At 52.3% G+C, this 17359-nt stretch overlaps 1 protein-coding gene across 2 annotated transcripts in view; it reads left to right on the top strand.

Moving 5' to 3' along the window:
- The first annotated feature begins 862 nt into the window (after window positions 1-862).
- The window catches only part of COQ8A (coenzyme Q8A), a 45648-nt gene continuing 29151 nt past the window's right edge, over window positions 863-17359 (top strand). Inside the window, exons 1-2 of one of the 2 annotated variants that reach the window (XM_037013632.2) lie at window positions 910-1019; window positions 1361-1407. The gene's annotated coding sequence lies outside the window, so the exon portion shown is untranslated. Of the gene's footprint in view, window positions 1020-1360; window positions 1408-17359 lie in introns of both variants that reach the window. The other variant, XM_037013631.2, reaches the window with a different exon arrangement.

The raw sequence follows: 17359 nt of genomic DNA, 5'->3' as shown, positions 1-17359 counted from the left end.
TTGGCACGAGCCCGGCCTTCATGTCACCTCTGGTGTATTACACACTCGTCAGGCATCAACACAGAACGGTTTTAATTTCTCAAAGTAAAACATTAAAATAAGTAAGCCTCCAAAGCGTTAACCTGAATTCCACAATACAGACTTAGAATAAGGGACAGTTCTTTGGCTTGAATATTAGGTTTTACGAAAATTCACTAAATTGTTCTTAATTTTCTTTTTCCCACCAGATCCACTAACAAAGGCGGATAGCGCTTGCAGACAGAGCCTGGGATCGCGGACGGGCAGGCGCGGCTTGGATCGGGGTCTGGCCCCGCAGGGCGGCGGCGGAGCTTCCCTGCGCGGCGCCTCAGGATCAGCCCGTTTGGGGGACGCCCACACAAAGTCCCCGGTTCACCGAGATAAAGGACGTGCGGGCAGGGCCGGGGTGCCGAGGCGGGCTCCACAGCCCAGCGCCCTTCTGCGGGCCCGGGAGCAGGGCCCAAGCACAGGAAGCGGGGCGGGGGGTGGGCCTCGCCGGCCTCCAGCCGCGTTCGCCGCAGCCCGCCCGCCTCTCCCGCTGCTTCCCCTGAGACCGCTTGGAGGCCCGCTGAGCACCGGTAGGGAAGGCACGGAGCTCGCCCGAGAAGAGCCCGCTCAATTGTCACACTCAGGTCACGCCGGCCGCCGCAGAGCGGGGCCTAGAATCCCACTTTCCCAACTAGGGGAAAGGGCAACAGGGAGCGGGGGAATGGGAGGGGCCGGAGCTGGGGCGGCCTCCCATTGGCTCTGCTAGCTCCGCCCTCGATCCCGATTGGCTGCGGGCGGAACGCACGGGCCGAGCATGCTACCCGGCGCCGCGCGGCGTGCGGCTAGCGGCGGAGGCGCAGCCAATGGGAGCGGCCGGCAGGGCGGGGCGGGGCGGCGCGGGGTCCGGGTGCGGGAGTCTGGTAAACAGATCCTGAGCGCGTGCTGGGGCCAGCGCTGCTGAGGGCGCGCGGACGCGGCGCTGAGGGGCTTCGCAGAGCCGGCTTCCTGCTCGGGTAAGGCCCGGACCGCCGCCTACCTGCGGCCAGAGCGGGCTCTTCACGCGCCCTGGCCCGCAGTGCAGCCTCAAGCGACAGCTCGGCTTCCCCTTGCGAGCTTCACGGGCCGCAGGGCTGCGGCGCGGTACGCGGCCTCAGGGTGCGGGACGGGACGGGAGCCTTGCACCTGGCTCCTACCGCGTGCCCACCGCAGCTCGCCTGGCCTGCTCGGTGAGGGAGCGAGGGCCGCGTGCCGGAGCCGGGTCCTGGAGGAGCCGGCAGCGCGGTGATCGAGCCCTGGGCCGCTAGTACGGCTTTCCTTTCTCACTTGCTTACGATAATGTTCTTTTAAATCCTAGACTCCATGGCACGGTGTCTCAGGGGCTCTCTCTGCCTCTGGCTGCAGGTTTGTATCAGAACCTGTCACTTGCACCGAGTCAGCTGTTGGGTTTCACAGGTGGAGGATTTGGGTGAACTTGGGAAAGGGCATTCTTGATGGTTCTGAACGTTTTGCTTTGCTTTGGCCCTTCCTCCTACTTTCCCAAACACTGGGAGTCTTGTGAGTGGTTTGGGCTTAAATGCCTAAACTGCATTTTCCTAGCCTCCACCTGCCCTGCCAAACCCAGGCCAGTTTTACCAAGTGTTTTGGGGACCGGGAATGCTGTAGGGGCAGGTCTGTGTCCTGGGGCTCTCCATCTGGGTGAGAGATGTCAGCCTCCTGAAGCCTGGGTTGGGCCTAGAGCCCATTGGGAAACTTGTCCATCCTCACTTGGGCCTTGGTTGTGCGTGACAGAAGACTAAAGAGCTGGATTTGCCAGGCCTGACCTGTTGCCAAAGGATTTGAGCACACACGATGATGCCAACTTCCCATTTCTCAGGCTGTGGATGGGTGGATAATCCTGGCAGGTGGGCACTTCTGAGAAGAGGCAAAGCTGGGGCAAGGGGCACTGGGTGGTTCACAGGAGCAGCATCTTTAAGGCGCTGGTTTGGGGCATTTTGTTCAGCCTTCCAAATAGTGCACACAGTACAGGGTTGTAATAATTTTCTGCCTAACATTGGAACTAAAAGAAAAGTGAGACAGGTGGTCTGAGAACTTCCCTGTATCACCTCAGAGAGAGTTTCTCAACCTTCAGACTTGACATTGGACTTCATCATTCTTTGTGGTGCGAGGGCTGGCCTGTGCTTTGTAGGATTCATAGCACCATCCCTGGCCTCTATCTATTACATACTTGCAGTGCTAGATGTCTCCTAGAGGGCAAAAGAGAACCACTGAGGTAAGACTCTAAAAAGAGTCTCCCATGCTGCCAGAGGCCTCCTGGGACCTGCCATGAGCAGTTAAGAAGCTTAGGCAGAGGATAATGTGCCCCCTGCCCTAAACCAATGATGGAAGCCTTGTAGATTGGGCTTTAAAGGAGACCCCGCCTCTGACCCCAGGGGGTGGGAGAGAGGGAAGGTAGCAAGTCATGGGCATTAGTGTGCATGGCAGTGCTTTGGGGTCCCAAGTGCAGAAGTGCAAGACTAGCAGTGTCTGTCTTTGGGGACTTTGCAAGACTGGGGCAGGGTGGGGTGGGCAATAGGCATGTGAAAAACCATGGGGCAGTTTTTAAATAGCAAACAAGGTTTTTTTTTGCCTTTTTTTAAAATTAAGGTATCATTGATACACAATCTTATGAAGGCCAACATTGTGGTTACTATATTCACCCATATTATCAAGTCCCCACCACACCCCATTGCAGTCACTGTCCATCAGCATAGTAGGATGCTATAGAGTCACTACTTGTCTTTGTGCTATGCGGCCTTCCCCATGACCCCCCTACATTATGTGTTATCAAAATGCCCTTTAATCCCTTCTCCCTCCCTCCCCACCCGCCCTTCCTCACCCCTCCCCTTTGGTAACCGCTAGTCCCTTCTTGGAGTCTGTGAGTCTGCTGAATAGCAAAGAAGTTTAAGCTCTCTGCATGCCTGCAGAAAGGCCACCTTGGTTATTCACCCACCAGTGGCACTTCCACAATGGTGCTTTACTCATCCTTACTTTTTGCTCAGACATCTCTTGTGACATGGGAAGGGGTGGCGCATGTCTACAGACAGTGGCTGTATTTCAAACACACCTGTGGTATGTTTACATGTACCCAGGAGTATAATGATGCAGCAGGACCACATGGGTAATTTGTAGAGTTCTGTAGTTGATCCAAGCATCAATGTCAGAGATAGTGGGCCATTTCTTTACATACAGAGAAAGTCTAGATTTTTTTTTTCAGTGTAACCTGAATTGACGCCCCAAATCTCTGAAGTACCAAACTGATGGGGCTGTAGAAAAGCTGAAAACCACTGATCACTGCACAGGATGGGGACAAACATCCCAGGCTCCTCCCATGCATTTCCCTTTCTTGTTAATTGATCCTGTGGGGCTGTATTAGAATTTTTCCACGAACATTCCTCAGGGGTTCTTTTGGGTGTCCTGTGTTGCCTGTAGAAGAGTATCTGGACAGGGAGGCCACTCATTTCTCCTTTTTAAAAAAGAAGTGTAGAGAAGTCTATTCTTGGGAAGCTCCAAACTTGGCAGGATAATTTTCCATCAGGAGCCACGCACACTGAGTTGTTATCTTTGTCAGTTGAAAGAAGAGCTGTGTGCAAAATTAGACAGGAGTATTTAGATGGTGAGTTGTCTTGATCTGACAGTGGCATCTGGAAATAGTTCCAGCATTCCTGCTAAATAATAGTTAGGAGCTTGGGAGAGCTGGTGGAAAGGAGGGCTGGTGGGCTGGGGTGCAAGGGCCCTTCTCCTTCAGGAGTTGTGCCCTTTGTGGAGTCTGCTGACACAGAGGCAGGGCTTGGACCCCACGTGAGATGCAGCTGGGTGGGATCTGAGAGGGGGCTTCTTCTGCATTTTGGGAACCTGTGTGTGTGTCCACAGTCTGTCCACAGGCATGTCCTTTGTTGGTGGGGTTACAGGCTCCTGAGCCCTGACCTTTTACGTTGAGGTCAGGGGCCCACAGAATATTTAAAGTTGGAAATGACCCTGAAAAATCTCTTTTCATTCTTCATACCTGGGTGTGACTTAGGTTTAGTGTGTGCATGTAGAGAAGATTCATGAGAAAGCTGAGGGCTTTTCACTCATATTGCCATTTTAGGGTGACGTAGAATCTGTTATGGTTGAGTAGCCACTTAGCTCTTGTTTTGAGAACCCTTGACTTGCTTTTATTTTAAAAAATTCTTCCATTTCCATCTGGGCTTGTGGAGAGGGGGTGCATTTTGTCCAAACCGTGGAAAATCCCTGTGTTCCCTATGGGTTGGTGCCCCTGAAGAAAAGCCCACTCTGGAATGTTATTTACTCCTTGTTGAGCCAGTATTGATTATGTGCCTTGAGCATGGCATTGGGAATATGACAGTAAACAAGACCTGGGTCCCTGACTTCAGGGAATTGTAGCAAGGGGTGTGCAGATGCCTATCTAAATGCCCTGTGTGGTCTGGACTGGGGTCTCAGGGTCAGACCACTTCTAGCTGATAGAAACCGAGAAGGCTTCTTGGAGAAGAAGCATGTTAGATGGGCCTCAGGATGAGCAGGATTTAAGCAGGAAAAGTTGGGAGTTGGTGATGGGGGGTGGTGAGGGGACAGTGCTTCCCAAACCCTCTGTGGTGAAGGACCAGCCCCCCCCCCACAATTTGTTGAAGGCCAGTGCTTTTGCAAAACACAGTAGAAACTTCACAGCAGTGCTCAGATGTGTCTAAGCACTTAAATATTTGTAAGTGCTTACTCCTGTTGTAGGTCTTGTTGAGGACATTACCAGGCCAAAGACTACTGTTGAGTAGTGTGGGTCCAGGTGGAGTTCCTGAGCAGAGAGGCATGGGGTGAGTGAGTGCTGAGGGTGGGGGAGCAGTGGGGGCTGCGCTAGAGAGCAGATTGAGGGGGAACCCCCATTTCTGGAGCAGCCTTGGAGCTCTGGCCTTTCAAATTTGGTCAGGCTGAGCAGCCTTGCACCCCTTGTGTTCGTGCCACATTTACCTCACCGGTGAGCTGGTTAAGGAGGGCTTGGCATAGTGCTCCTGGTGACCGTCACCTGGCAGTTCAGTGCAGGCCAGAGAGGGTTTCCTGAACACCCACCACTCAAATGCAGCTGCAGCCTGGAGGACCCTGAGAGGACGCAGCATGGGCTGGCTGACTGCACAGGACCTACAGGGGGAGCCAGCCCTCCGTGGTGAGAAGCAGGCTGGAGCATGTTGACTGTGCTGGAAAGGGCTGGAAGGCTGCTTTCTGTGCTTGGAGGCTGGGGCCTGAAGGATGAGTGTGGTTTTCATGGGAGAGGGAAGCTCTTGAAGCTGGAAAACTGAGCGGGGGTGGGGGGCAAAGGTCTGGCTGCAGGTGGGTGTTGCCATGGGGAGGGGAAGGCCCTCAGGTGGCATGGCAGGTGGATGGCAGAGAGCCCAGTGAGGGTGGCCTGAGGCTCAGGTGGTGGGCAGGTGGAGGTGGTATATGAGGGATAGATTTAAGAGACTAAATCTGTGCAGGTAGGCTTTCTAGATTAAGGGGCTGATTGGCCAGGGGGCTGAGATTTCTAGTTGGGGAGGAGGTGTTTGGGGTCGATGGTTGTGTCACTGCTGAAAACAAGGTCCAGGAAGAGGAGGAGCTGGTCTGAGGGAAGATGTTGATGTTAGTGAGGGGTTGAGGGGCCTGTGGGCCTTTTCCCCATCCATTTTTATCAAGGCATAATCTGCATGTGGTCAATTCACCCTTCCTAGTGTGTGGTTGTACAGTTTGACAAATGTGTATAGTCATGTAACCATTGCCACACTCAAGGTATAGGACAGTTCCATCAGCCCGAGTTCCCCTTCACTGGTGCCTGTGGGACTTCAAGGGGTGATGCATGTTGTTCTAGAATTGGTTCCGGGGTCGAGGTGGCCCACCTGGCCAGAGAGCAGGGATGTGCAGTCAGCCTGTGGAGAGGTTGGGACAGCCCAGGGGATAGCGTAAGTAAGCCGGGGGATGGTGTCAGGACCAGGCCTGGGGACTCCATGCCCCTGCTGCCCCTAGGTAGGAGGTCACGAAGAAGAGCTGGTGGAGGGAGCTGAGTGTGAGCCACAGGAGCCGAGGAGGGGGTTTAGGGGGAGTGTGGGCAGTGGGAACCATAGAGGAGGGTGGTGCTGGGGTGGGCTTGGTGGCCCAGGTGGCCCTGGTGAGTGGCAGATGGCTGGGGTCAGGTGGTGATTGGGAAGGGAGAGTGGTGGGAAGTGCTCTCCTTGGAAGATGTTGGCAGGGATGAGGCCAAAGGAGAAGTGACACTCAAGGGCCGTTTTATATTTGGTCTGAAAGCTGAGAGCACAATGTGGGCCTAAGGGGAACGTTTTGGTGGACAGGGAGATTGGAGGGAAGGAAATTAGGTGGGGCAGGGTCCTGGGGGCTGGTTGGTCAGTGCCGGGAGAAACTGGTGGTCTGAGATGGGGCCAGGGTGTGAGGGTGCTCGCTGCTCACAGCCTGTTTGGGGACAGAGAGTTCAGCTGTAGAGTGTGTGAGTATGTAAAAGTGTATGAGTGTAAGAACACATGCATATGTTCGTGTGTGAGTTTGAGAGTGTGTGTGCAAGAGTGTAGGAGTATGAGAGTGAGCAGGTGTGTGTGAGCACATCTGTACAAACGTAAGTGTAAGAGTGAGGATGAGCATGTGTGTGGGAGTAAGAAATGTGAGTACAAGTGTAAGCATATGAATGTGTGAGTGTGTGAGTCCAAGAGTGTGTGAATGTATACAAGTGAGCACATGAATGTGCTCTGTGTGAGTGTGTGCACAAGTGTGTATGTGCACTGATGTGGGTATGTGCATGTGGGTGTGGAGAGGTGGGTCTTCCAGGGCTGTGTCCTGGGAGGGTGGGGCCCTGGTGGGCAGGCCCTGGGGCTCCCCACTGGCTGCTCATGTAGTGCCTTCCAGGGCAACCCTGAGGGCATCATCTATTACCCTGTTAGGTCCTTTGCAGATCCTCATCATGCCTCCGTGCCCACCATCCTACATGTGAAGTTCTTATGGTTGTGTCTTTGTCTCTGGGGACTAGAGCGCATCTGGGTCAGTTGCCTCATTTTACACATAGGAAATGAGGGGGTGCAGCCCAAAGGGGAGAAGGTTGTGCCAAGGGCATGTGTGGTTGGTGCCTGATGTGGGCCTCCCTATCTGCCCTCCTTCAGCCATCATCACACTGCCTGGTGGGTTCCAGGAACCTGAGGGCCTGGGGCAGCATGCCTGCCGCCTATGGAGTGGCACCAGAGTCCTGGGGACCTTCATGTACACACAGCTTTTGGTTGAGGTCCCGAGCCTGGGGTCAAGCCTGGGGTTTCCTCTGTGGCATTGATCCTGGCTGGAGGAGGGTGTAGGTAAGAACAGGTGCCCTGTGACCTGCAGGTGGTTACTGTTGACTGCCAGCATGAGAGTCTCACATCTTCTTGAGATGTAAGAAAAATATGTGGCTCTTGGTCCCAAGCACCTGGTGAGCAAAGGGCTGAGAACGGTGTTAGGTCTGTGGGGTATCCTGCCCAAGCCTGTGGAGCTCACTGCTCGTGGGCCAGACCTGCTGTTTTTTCCCTCTTCTTCCCTGCTTCTTATGAGCAAGGATTTGGGCAAAGGAGAGGAAGCAATAGAGGTGCCTTGTCCTGTGTGGCCCACCACCTCTCTCTCCAGTGTGTTATGCGCCATAAGCAAGCCTATAACCTGCCTGGCTCTGCTCCCTGAAAGTTGCTCTTTCTCCATTTCTCCCACCCCCGCCCTTCCCCTGTTACAGCTGGGGTGCTGGGCCAGATGTATGGCTGTGCACGGTGGGGTCAGCTGGTTGTGGACAGCAAGAAGTTTCCCTGGTGCACAACACCCCGGTTGTCTCTTTGGTCCTGAGTTCTAGATGAGCGAGCTGCACGACTCCAGTGTGCACCAGTGGTTATCTTCAGTGTGGGGCTTCACGGTCTTTGCACCACCTCATCTGAGATAGAACTGGCCCAGAACCTGCCCCTAGTGGCTGAGATCGCTGGTGCTGAGGAGCTTTCTGGAAGGAGCAGTTTAGCCAGATGTCCTTTGAGAGGCCAGCCAGCTCCAGGATTTCAATGACTCATAATTCTCTGCAGTTTGGGGTGCATACTTTTTGGAGCATGAACTTTGCTGTGTCTCCTGGAGAGTGACTATTGATTTAAAAAAAAATGGTACTGATCTGGGGGTAGACTTCTTACCTGAGTCTCCCTGAGCTTCCTAGGCAGCAGAGGAAAGAACTCCAGCTTGGAGCCAGACAGGTGTGGACAGACCAGCTCCTGGTAGCTGGGATTTAGAGGCGATTTCTTCCCCTTGCTGAGTTTTATCTCCTCTGCAGATAGGGCAGGAGTGCCTTACAAGGCTGTGGGAGGATTAGGAGTAACACAAAGTGACAGATACACAGAAGGGGACAGTAGGTGGTAGCTGTTCTTGTTATTAATGCCATTTCATTGCAATAGTAAATCTAAAGTGAGAGTGTTTTGAGAGATTGAGTGTAAAAACTGATGGCATGCATTTTGAGGATGGGGGCTCTTGCTTGGACATTGTGGTCCCCACAGCCTGTGCAGTGCCTGACATGGAATCACTGGTCGGTAATGGATAGTGCTGAACTGAGCTTGGGAAAGAAACTCATGGAATAATGTGGCAAATTAATACTGAAAGCCAGCAGGACTCTGTCATCAAGAACAGGAATGTATTTTGAGCTGCTGGGGGGATACCCCAGCACATAGCATAGTGCCTGGCACTTGCCTGGCATTCAGTACTGTTGGTAGGGTGACCAAATACAGTTATTTTAGAGGAATGATTTGGAAATTATTCTAGGATACAGTCCCTCTTCCCAACCCAGTGGTTTGCCTTTTTAAAAATAGCCACTGTATTAGTTTTCTATTGCTGCTATAACAAATCAACACAAATCTTGGTGGCTTGAAAAACCGTAGATTTATTGTTTTACCGTCCTGGAGGTCAGAAGTGTGCAGTAGGTCTGACTGGGCTAAAATCAAGGAGTCAGCAGGGCTGGTTCCTTTTGGGGGAATGAGGGGAGAATCTGGTCATGCCTTTTCCAGCCTCTCTGTGCTGCCTGCACCCTGAGGCTGTGGCTCCTTCCTTGCCTCGGCAGCCTTCCAACTGCTGCTTGCTTCACACCTGACTCAGATCCTGCCTCTCTGATAAGGACCCTGTGATCACATTGGACCCACGAGGATAATCCCCCAATCCCAAGGTCTTTGATTTACCTTCTCACGTCAGGTGGCATATTCCAGGAATCAGGGTTTGGATATGTCTGGGTGGCTGTTACAGAGCCTCCCACAGCCTCCCACCATATTTTGGCCACATTTTAACATAACCCTTAAAATACCTGATTTCACTTTAAAAGAAACTCCTCAACTACAGCTCCAAGCCTCCCTCCCCCCTCCCCCTACTCCTTGTTCACCGTCCTGTGGGACTTACTTGTCATTCTGCGGACAGGATCAGCGTGTCAGGGTGGGCAGGGAGAGTCAGGGATGTTTGAGACGTGAGCCTCCCCTTGAGTTTTTAGTTTGGTGGAAGAGAAAACACATACATGCCAAAGACAACTTACAAAACAGGGCAGGATCTGACCAGCACTGAAAGATTTAGGTCAGCTGATGGGAAGGCTTAGTTCCTGAGTAGAAGGATGTCCTTGAATATATCTGGCCTGTTCATACATTTCAAAATACTTCCACCTCTCTTACTGCTATTGAACATGGTAAGAACTTAACACTGTAGTTTCCAGGTGAGGAAACAGGTGACAAGATGGGCCAGGAGCAGGCCTGGAGGGCCTGGTCCATAGGGCAGAGCTGAGGCCCAGGCCTGAGGCTGGCCTCATGGAGACAGTGCAGGTCCCTCCACCATCCATCAGCCCGTCCTTCCTGCGCTTCCCCTGCAGCCCTAACAGGAGCCCTTGAAAGCAGGCCATGCTATACGTGGCAATTAGCACTGGTGGGAGGAGAAGCAGACAGGTTGTATAGTGCTGCTGTATGGAGGCCCAACCACGGTAGCCACCCAGGCCGGCTTGTCCACCCTGAGCTCTGGGCTGTCCCCCCCCCTCACCAGGGGGTCCCAGGTTCTGAATCTGCAGCCCTTGGATGACCTGGTGGAGTCATGCCATGTAAGGAAAGAGTTTGTTTGGGGGCTTCGGTTGTCTTCTAAGCTGAGAACTTCATGTTCCCTCAACGGCTGCTTCTGGACTATTGGGATTTTTCTTGGAATTGTTGAAAATTACATACTCTTGTACTAACGCAGATGAGAACTTGCTGAGCAGAGGCAATGACACTCCCCTCCAGGGAATCTCAGCAGTTCTCCAATGCTTTCGTCCTGTGAGAAGCACAAGACGAACACATGGTGATGGCTGTAGCTGCTTTTATTTATTGGGAGTTTCTCACACACCAGGCTCTGTGCTTAGTGTTCCGTGTGTACCACTGCAGTCATTTCTATAAGGCATACTGTGTGTATGGCCACTGTACGGGTGAAGGAACTAAGGCACAGAGAGGTTTGGTAACTTCTTCAAAGTCACATCACTTACAAGAAACAGAGCCAGGAGTGGAATCTACTGTGGCCACCGTCAGGAAGGTCAGAGGAGACAACACGCAAAGGAGTGTCCTGGTGTCCTGGCTGCTGGCTGCCATCCCTGCCCCTGGGGAGGTTAAGGTATTAGGAGACCCTGGTGTGTTGCCCCAGGGTGGGCCCTGGGCTGGGGGTGGGTGGGGGTATAACAGTAGCAGCAGGAGAAGTCCCAGCCTCTCAGGAGGTTCCAGGGAGGAACCAGTGCTGTGAATGTACCGGCCCAGGGTCCTGAGCGGCCCTTTCTCCTGGAGAGCTGGGTAACTGGTTACAAACAGGCCTGTTAAGTACCAGCCTGCCAAGCGTGGGGTACTGATGGCAGCTTCATTTTCTGATTAAAAGCTCACCAAGGTTCTTTGCTTACAATGTTTTAAAAAATTTAGTTCAGGGGGTGATATTGATGAAGCAGTCAAGATGCTCGCCAGTTAGGAGCCCTGGGTTCAAATCCTGAGTTGGCTGACCTGTGGCAAGTCAGGCTTACCTGTGTGCCCAGTGTCCACATCCGAGTGGATCTGAGAGGAGTGCATTAGATAAGCCATAAACAGCTCTTAGGGCCCCAAACGCCTGGCACACAGTAGGTGCTCACAAACTTTAGACATGGTTATTATTATGACCACCAGACACCTGGAATGAGGTTTAGACTTGGGGAGCCCTAAGAATGTGATGAGTGTGGATGATCCTGTGATTGGTTTATGTCCCCAGCACTGGGTGGGACAGTATCCCGTCTGACTCAGGGTGCTCTCCTCCTCTCCTGGGGCCCGTGTGGTGTAGACGTCATCAGGAGAGGTGGCCAGCATGCTGACGGCCTGCTTGGAGCATCTCGAAGCCAGCAGGGCACAAATGTCTACTGCTCCTTACCATTGTCCATGCCACTTAGGAGAAAACATCTGGGAGGTGTTCATAATGTATTTTTGGGAGGGACAATGTGGGGAACCCCTCTGATACACGAGCCCCTCACAGCTGGACTAACACTCTGCACTCTGCTGCCAGGTTAATTGTCCCCAAATCCATGCTCACCATGCTAACCCACACTCAGGTGGCTCCCAGCAATCTGTAGAACAATGCCTGTGCTCCTGAGCCAGGCAGAGCGGGGACCCGGCGTGCATAGCACCCCCCTGCACCACAGCCCAGCGAGCCCCACTCCCATCCCCAGGCAAGCAAGCCTGCCCTTCACCTCCGCAGAAACCCCACCTGTCAGCCATGCAGACCCGAGAGCACTGTCTGCATTGTGCCAGCCTTGGGCCTGGGCCTCAGCTCTGCCCTGCAGGCCAGGTCCTCCAGGCCTGCTCCTGGCCCATCCTGTCGCCTGTTTCCCTACCTGGAAACTACAGTGTAAGTTCTTACCATGTTCAATAGAGAAGTGGAAGTACTTTGAAATGTATGAACAGGCCACATAATTCAAGGACATCCTACTCAGGCCCTAACTGAACTCTCAGCTCTCAGGAATTAAGCCTTCCCATCAGCTGACCTAAATCTTTCAGTGCTGGTCAGATCCTGCCCTATTTTGTAAGTTGTCTTTGGCATGTATGTGTCTTTCCCACTCAACTATAAGGGAGTTAAGGGACTGCAGGTGTGTGGCTGTGAGCCCTTCATAGTGGCAGGAGAAGGGAGAAGAGGCACAGGAAGTCGGCAGCTGGCACCCACTGCACCTCCTGGGCCTGACACCCCTATGAGCGGCACTCAGGCCACCGTGTGTGGGGTGATCCAGGAGAAGGTGGACACCAGAGCCCCTCCCTTGGGCTCCAGCTGGGGGCCTCCAGGGGTGGGCAGCTCTTGTCTGGTGAGGTGAGCCATCTCGAGGTCAGGAGCAGAGCTGTCAGTGTTGCTGGGTTGTCCCAGTACAAACCCAGTGGCCTTTCCAGGTTTCCCAGACATTTGTGGCTGTATTTTACTCTATTGCCCTAGAAGAGGGATTGACAAACTTTGTATAAAGAGCCAGATAGTAAGTATTTTAGGCTTTGTGGACCATAGGTCTGTCTTGCGTCTACTCAACTCTGCTAAGCTGAAAAGAAGAACCCAAAACCTAAACAGCCTTAGACACACATATGTAAATGAATGAGGTGTCAACACAAATAGGAAGGAATGCGGCTTTGTTACTGTAGAGACTCATTTACAAACACAGGGCAGGGCTAGTTCCACCTGAGGGTCTTGGGTTGCTGACCCCTGACCTAGAAGGATGCCAGTCACATTGCATGTTTTAACTTTTAGTTCAGAAAAATGTGGTCACTGTACTTACAATATTATCCTAAGCTAGGATCCTGGATTTTTTTTGGTGGAGGGAGAAATACCCACTACTTATTCTATCTTTTTACGCAGGGGCCAGCAGGAGACTGCTGCCTGCCTATGTTATATCCAGTGGATTTTCTCCCGACTTTCTGGGAAGGGCAGCTGAGCCTGTTTCCCCAAAGCAAGATAGCCACGATCTGCCTTCCTGGCGGGCTGTTCAGGGCAGTTGTCTTCTGATGAAGGACAGTGGCTAACCAAGGGTGTGGAGAGGCAGTATTTATAGCACTCTGATCCACCATCTAACCTTCTGTCATTATGCCCAGGACAAATACTTCACAGCCATGGGGCAGTGTCTTTAAATTACACATTTGTGTGCTTGCTTATGTTTTTATTTTAAACAGATATCTAAGATTGTTTTTATATAATTTATTTTCTATCATAAAAGTAGCCCTGGTTCTTTGCAGAAAAGTTTTGAAAATATAAAGAAAATGAAGAAAGGAAGAACTCTATCATCCCACCACCCAGAGGAAACCACGCTCCCATCCATCTTCCTTCCTCCGCCTCTGAAAGGAAGAATCATACTGTTTTATAACCTGTTTTTTTTTCACATGGGAATATATAATAAACTTTCTTATTAGTAAATGCCTTTCATGATGCCCTTTTAAATGGCTGCCTAACATGCCATTGAGGACCCATTTATGTGACCAATCTTAGTGTTGTGATTTACGTGTTTGTAGCCGAATTATCATGCACATCCATTTTTAAGGAAATGCAATTTGATAGGTTTTGGTAGGATTCTGGGGTCATTAACAGGCAGGATGGCCTAGGGAGGAGAAGGGGAAGGGGGCTTTCCATAGATGTTCAGGCTTGGGGCATTGTGGAGGCAATGTGCAGCTTCAGGGATTGATCTAGAGGCCTGTCTCTTGTGTAAATGCTTGTCTCCCAGCCGCAGGATAGCAGATGACGTTGTATTTCTGAACCTGCTGAAAGACCCTGAGGCTGGACCTCGCTAGGTGGAAGCTTGGAGTCACCTCAGCTTTTGGAGATTGGCCCCTCGTGTGTGATTCTAAAGGCCAAGGCAAAGGGCACATGTACAAAAATTCATGGATTTGTGGTTCAAAACTTTGAGTGTTTTCTTTAACACATAACATTTTTTGGAGTCCTTGGAGGAAACAGTCAACTCGTGTTTCTTTTGTCTTAGAGTAAAAAAAAAAAAATTTAAGCACGTACAGCAACTTTTTAATGCCCACTCAGGCTGAGAATGTTCCTGCCCAAAGTAAAAAGATCTTCTTGGCTGGAGTGGGTAGAAGGCCACTGTGGAGCCCCACCCTAGGGCCTCCCAAAGATGATTAAACGGTCCTTTGCAAAGAGTGCTGGCAGGGATCATCTTGAGGGTCCCTTGGTGGCTGGCTCTGTGGGTCACTACATCACTCTGTGGGTCATTTAAGTGCATTCATTTCTGATGTCTGTTTTCAGTTTCTTGAGGGAATAATGGGAAAAGAAGGGGCAGGTGTGTGGGAGAAATGGAAGTTCCTATGGCCAGGATCCTCACCTGACCCTAAAACTACTTGATGTAACTGGCCTACTGCTAGGCTTCCACACCTGGTAGCAATGAACTGTTATTGACTGAGTCACTGTATAAAGAGCTCTGCCCAGTGCTTTGGGTGGAGGCAGAGATGGAGATGGATTAGGGACCAGCAGACTGCTGAATGTGGACATGATTCTAGCGCTCGACCTACCCCTGTGAGAATAAAGCCGGGTATAAACGCTTTTACCCAAAGAATGTTTTGTTGTAATTTCTCAGTCTCACTGAATCCATAGTGATCTTGCCTGGGGCCAAAACCCCCAGGCGAGACAGGTGGAAGGTTTCTACTTAAGGGCAAAGCCGGACTTTTGTTGGGGGGATAGCAAGAAAAACTCAGGAAAGGATCTGTTTAGGCTTCCTACCTGGCTGTGAGTGTGGTCCACCTCAGCTTCCTTCCCCCTCTTCCTCCAGAATGTGTGTTCTCAAGGTCAGTCCCCGGGACCAGCAGTGGCAGCAACTCCTGAAGCTTGCTAACAATGCAGGTTTCCAGGCCCCACTGCACACCTACAGAAAGTGGGCATGGTGTCCCTTGCAATCTGCTGTGACAAGTCCGCCAGGTGATTCTGATGACCAGTAAAGTGTGAGAACCCTGCCTCGACCAGGCTTCTGGGGGTGATTTTGATTCTGTATATAGATTAAAAGGTACAAGCAGGTGTGAGCCAGTCCCAGAAATGGCAGGCTTTCTCGAACTTTGCAGATCAGCTGAGTTCACAAGTATTGAATAAGTATTAATTCCCTGTGCTAGCGGCTGGGGATCAGAGGGGAAGACTGATGTGGCCCTTGTCCTCCTCTGGCAGACAGCCTGGGGCAGGTGAGGATGTTACACAGGCAGATTAGAACTTGGTCCCTGCTACAGTAGGATATAGGGTGCTGTAGGGCTGGGATGGGCTTCTGGAGTTGATCGTGTTGGGGCAGGCTCCCCAGGGGAGGCGATGTTCCGGCTGTGTTCCTGGGCAGAGGCCCTCAAGGGAACTGGGTCGGTGTGAAGGGAACGAGTAAGCTAAGACTAGGGATATGGGGTTGTGGATAAAATGAAAGTTCTCACCTGACCCTGGTCGGCTAGCTCACTACACACATGTGGGCAGTATGTTGCTATTGACTGTATATAAAAAGCTCTGCCTACTGCTCTGGATGACATGCTGGCATGGCTGCAAGGCTGCAGGAGAGCAGAGGCTGGAGTTGTTGCAGTGCCCTGGACAGATGGGCCCAGAGGCAGAGACCAGCTTGCTGCATGCAGACCCACTCTGAGTGAATGGGATTTTAGTGATTGACCTGCCACTGTGGAAATAAAGTTGGGTATAACCCTTTCACCTCAAGAACATTTTACTGTCATTTCTTTGGTCACACTGAATCCATAGCGGACTTGGCCGGGGCTGAAACCCATTGGCAAGACAGGGGTGCGCTGGGTCTTTCAGCCCCTTAGGAATCTCGGAGAAGTCAGGATGCCTAGGAATGGTTTGAGGAATAGAGAGACAGGTAGGAGCATAGGGGCCAGTTGGGGACTGTTGGGTTGCCCAGGTGGCAGCATCCAGTGGACTAGGGAGGTGAGGAGGGTTGGAGAGGAGTGGGTGGTAGGTGCATGCCTAAGGATGGGGAACCCAGGGAGGGGGCGTCAGGGTGTGCTGTGAGGCATTGGGGTGGCAAGCATGTGGCAGACGTCCAGATGAAGCCTGTTGGGGTGGCTTTTCAGTGAGCTTCAGGCGTACTCCCCAAGACAAAGGGCCTCTGAGCAGTGTACTTGGTGCCCCTAGCAGCAGCCCACCCAGGGCTTGGGGGCAGCTCAGGGTGGGGAGAGACTGGAGGGGGTGCTGGCTTCGGAGACATAAATGCCAAGGCTTTGCGTAGGTGGGAGCTGGTCCGCTGTGTGGCATTTTGTCATCACGGGGGACCGAACCATGGCTTAGCAGGTTCACACACTATCCTGGGCTGCTGTCACCTGGTGAGAAGAGATGAATGACAGATGGTGCATCTGGCTGTGAAGGAGGGACTCGGGGTGTGTATGGGTGCCCTCTTCCAAGTGAGATTCCCCCAGGCAGGTCCTGAGTGGGAAAGGCTAGGGGGCCTGCAGATCAGGGCTGCCTGCTCTATTGATTTAGTAAGAACACAGCTCATTTTCCAGCCAGGTAGGCTTTACTTTGGGTGTTTTGGCACTTGGGGACAGATTTGAAGGTTCCCCATGCCCCAGCTAACTTCCAGCTGCTGGTTCTGGTCCCCCGAGTCTGTTCTCTGGCATGAATGTGGTCGGTCTGTGCACTTCCTCCCACAGCTTGTCTGGCGCTGCTTCCTCAGTCTCTGTCCTGTGGGTGATGAGCTGCGTGGTCTCCAACTTCCCTTTCTCTCTAGATAGTGCCTTTGTTTACTTTAGGGCCAGAAAGGGTGAGCCACCCAGAGAGTCCCGCCGATCAGCTGTTTCCTCTGTGCCCGACCTTGTCTGTCAACCTCAATGGGCCTCTGTCTTCCTAGCGCCTGTGCCCATTTTAGATGTGCCTGCATGCCACGGCAGCTGGAAGTGTGAGGCCAAGGGCAGGACATCCTGGGACCAGCAGGGACTAGCCCACAGCACTGGGATGAGAGGCTAGTGTACCTGTGTTCAGGGAATGACCACATGCCCTTGTTTTGGTGCTAGTACCTAGTGGTCCCCAGAGGTGAATGTCTGTTCCTCCACTCCCACTGCTTTACTCGGACTCGTGCGGCACTCCAGATTTCCCCTCCTCCTCGGAGAATGGGTAGGCACCCAGCCTTGTGGGGCACACACTGCCAAGTAGTCAGAGAGCCTGAATCTCCACTCCTGTACTCCTAGGCGAGGTCCCCAAAACCCATTCAAGGACCAGCAGGATGAAGATGGCTGGGTGAGGGCCCTAATACTTGGAGGTGAAAGTGTGGTTCAAATTAGATTGTTAATTTGTGTATTTAACGTATTGGGGGCTTTTGAATTTATTTATTTAATATCATGATGGAAATGCCTCCCTGTGTAGGTGA

The sequence above is a fragment of the Manis javanica genome, chromosome 11 (assembly GCF_040802235.1).
Source record: "Manis javanica isolate MJ-LG chromosome 11, MJ_LKY, whole genome shotgun sequence".
In the NCBI taxonomy this organism is placed as follows: domain Eukaryota; kingdom Metazoa; phylum Chordata; class Mammalia; order Pholidota; family Manidae; genus Manis; species Manis javanica.
Note: the sequence above shows the minus strand (reverse complement) of the source record. Positions and strands in the feature narration are given on the sequence as shown.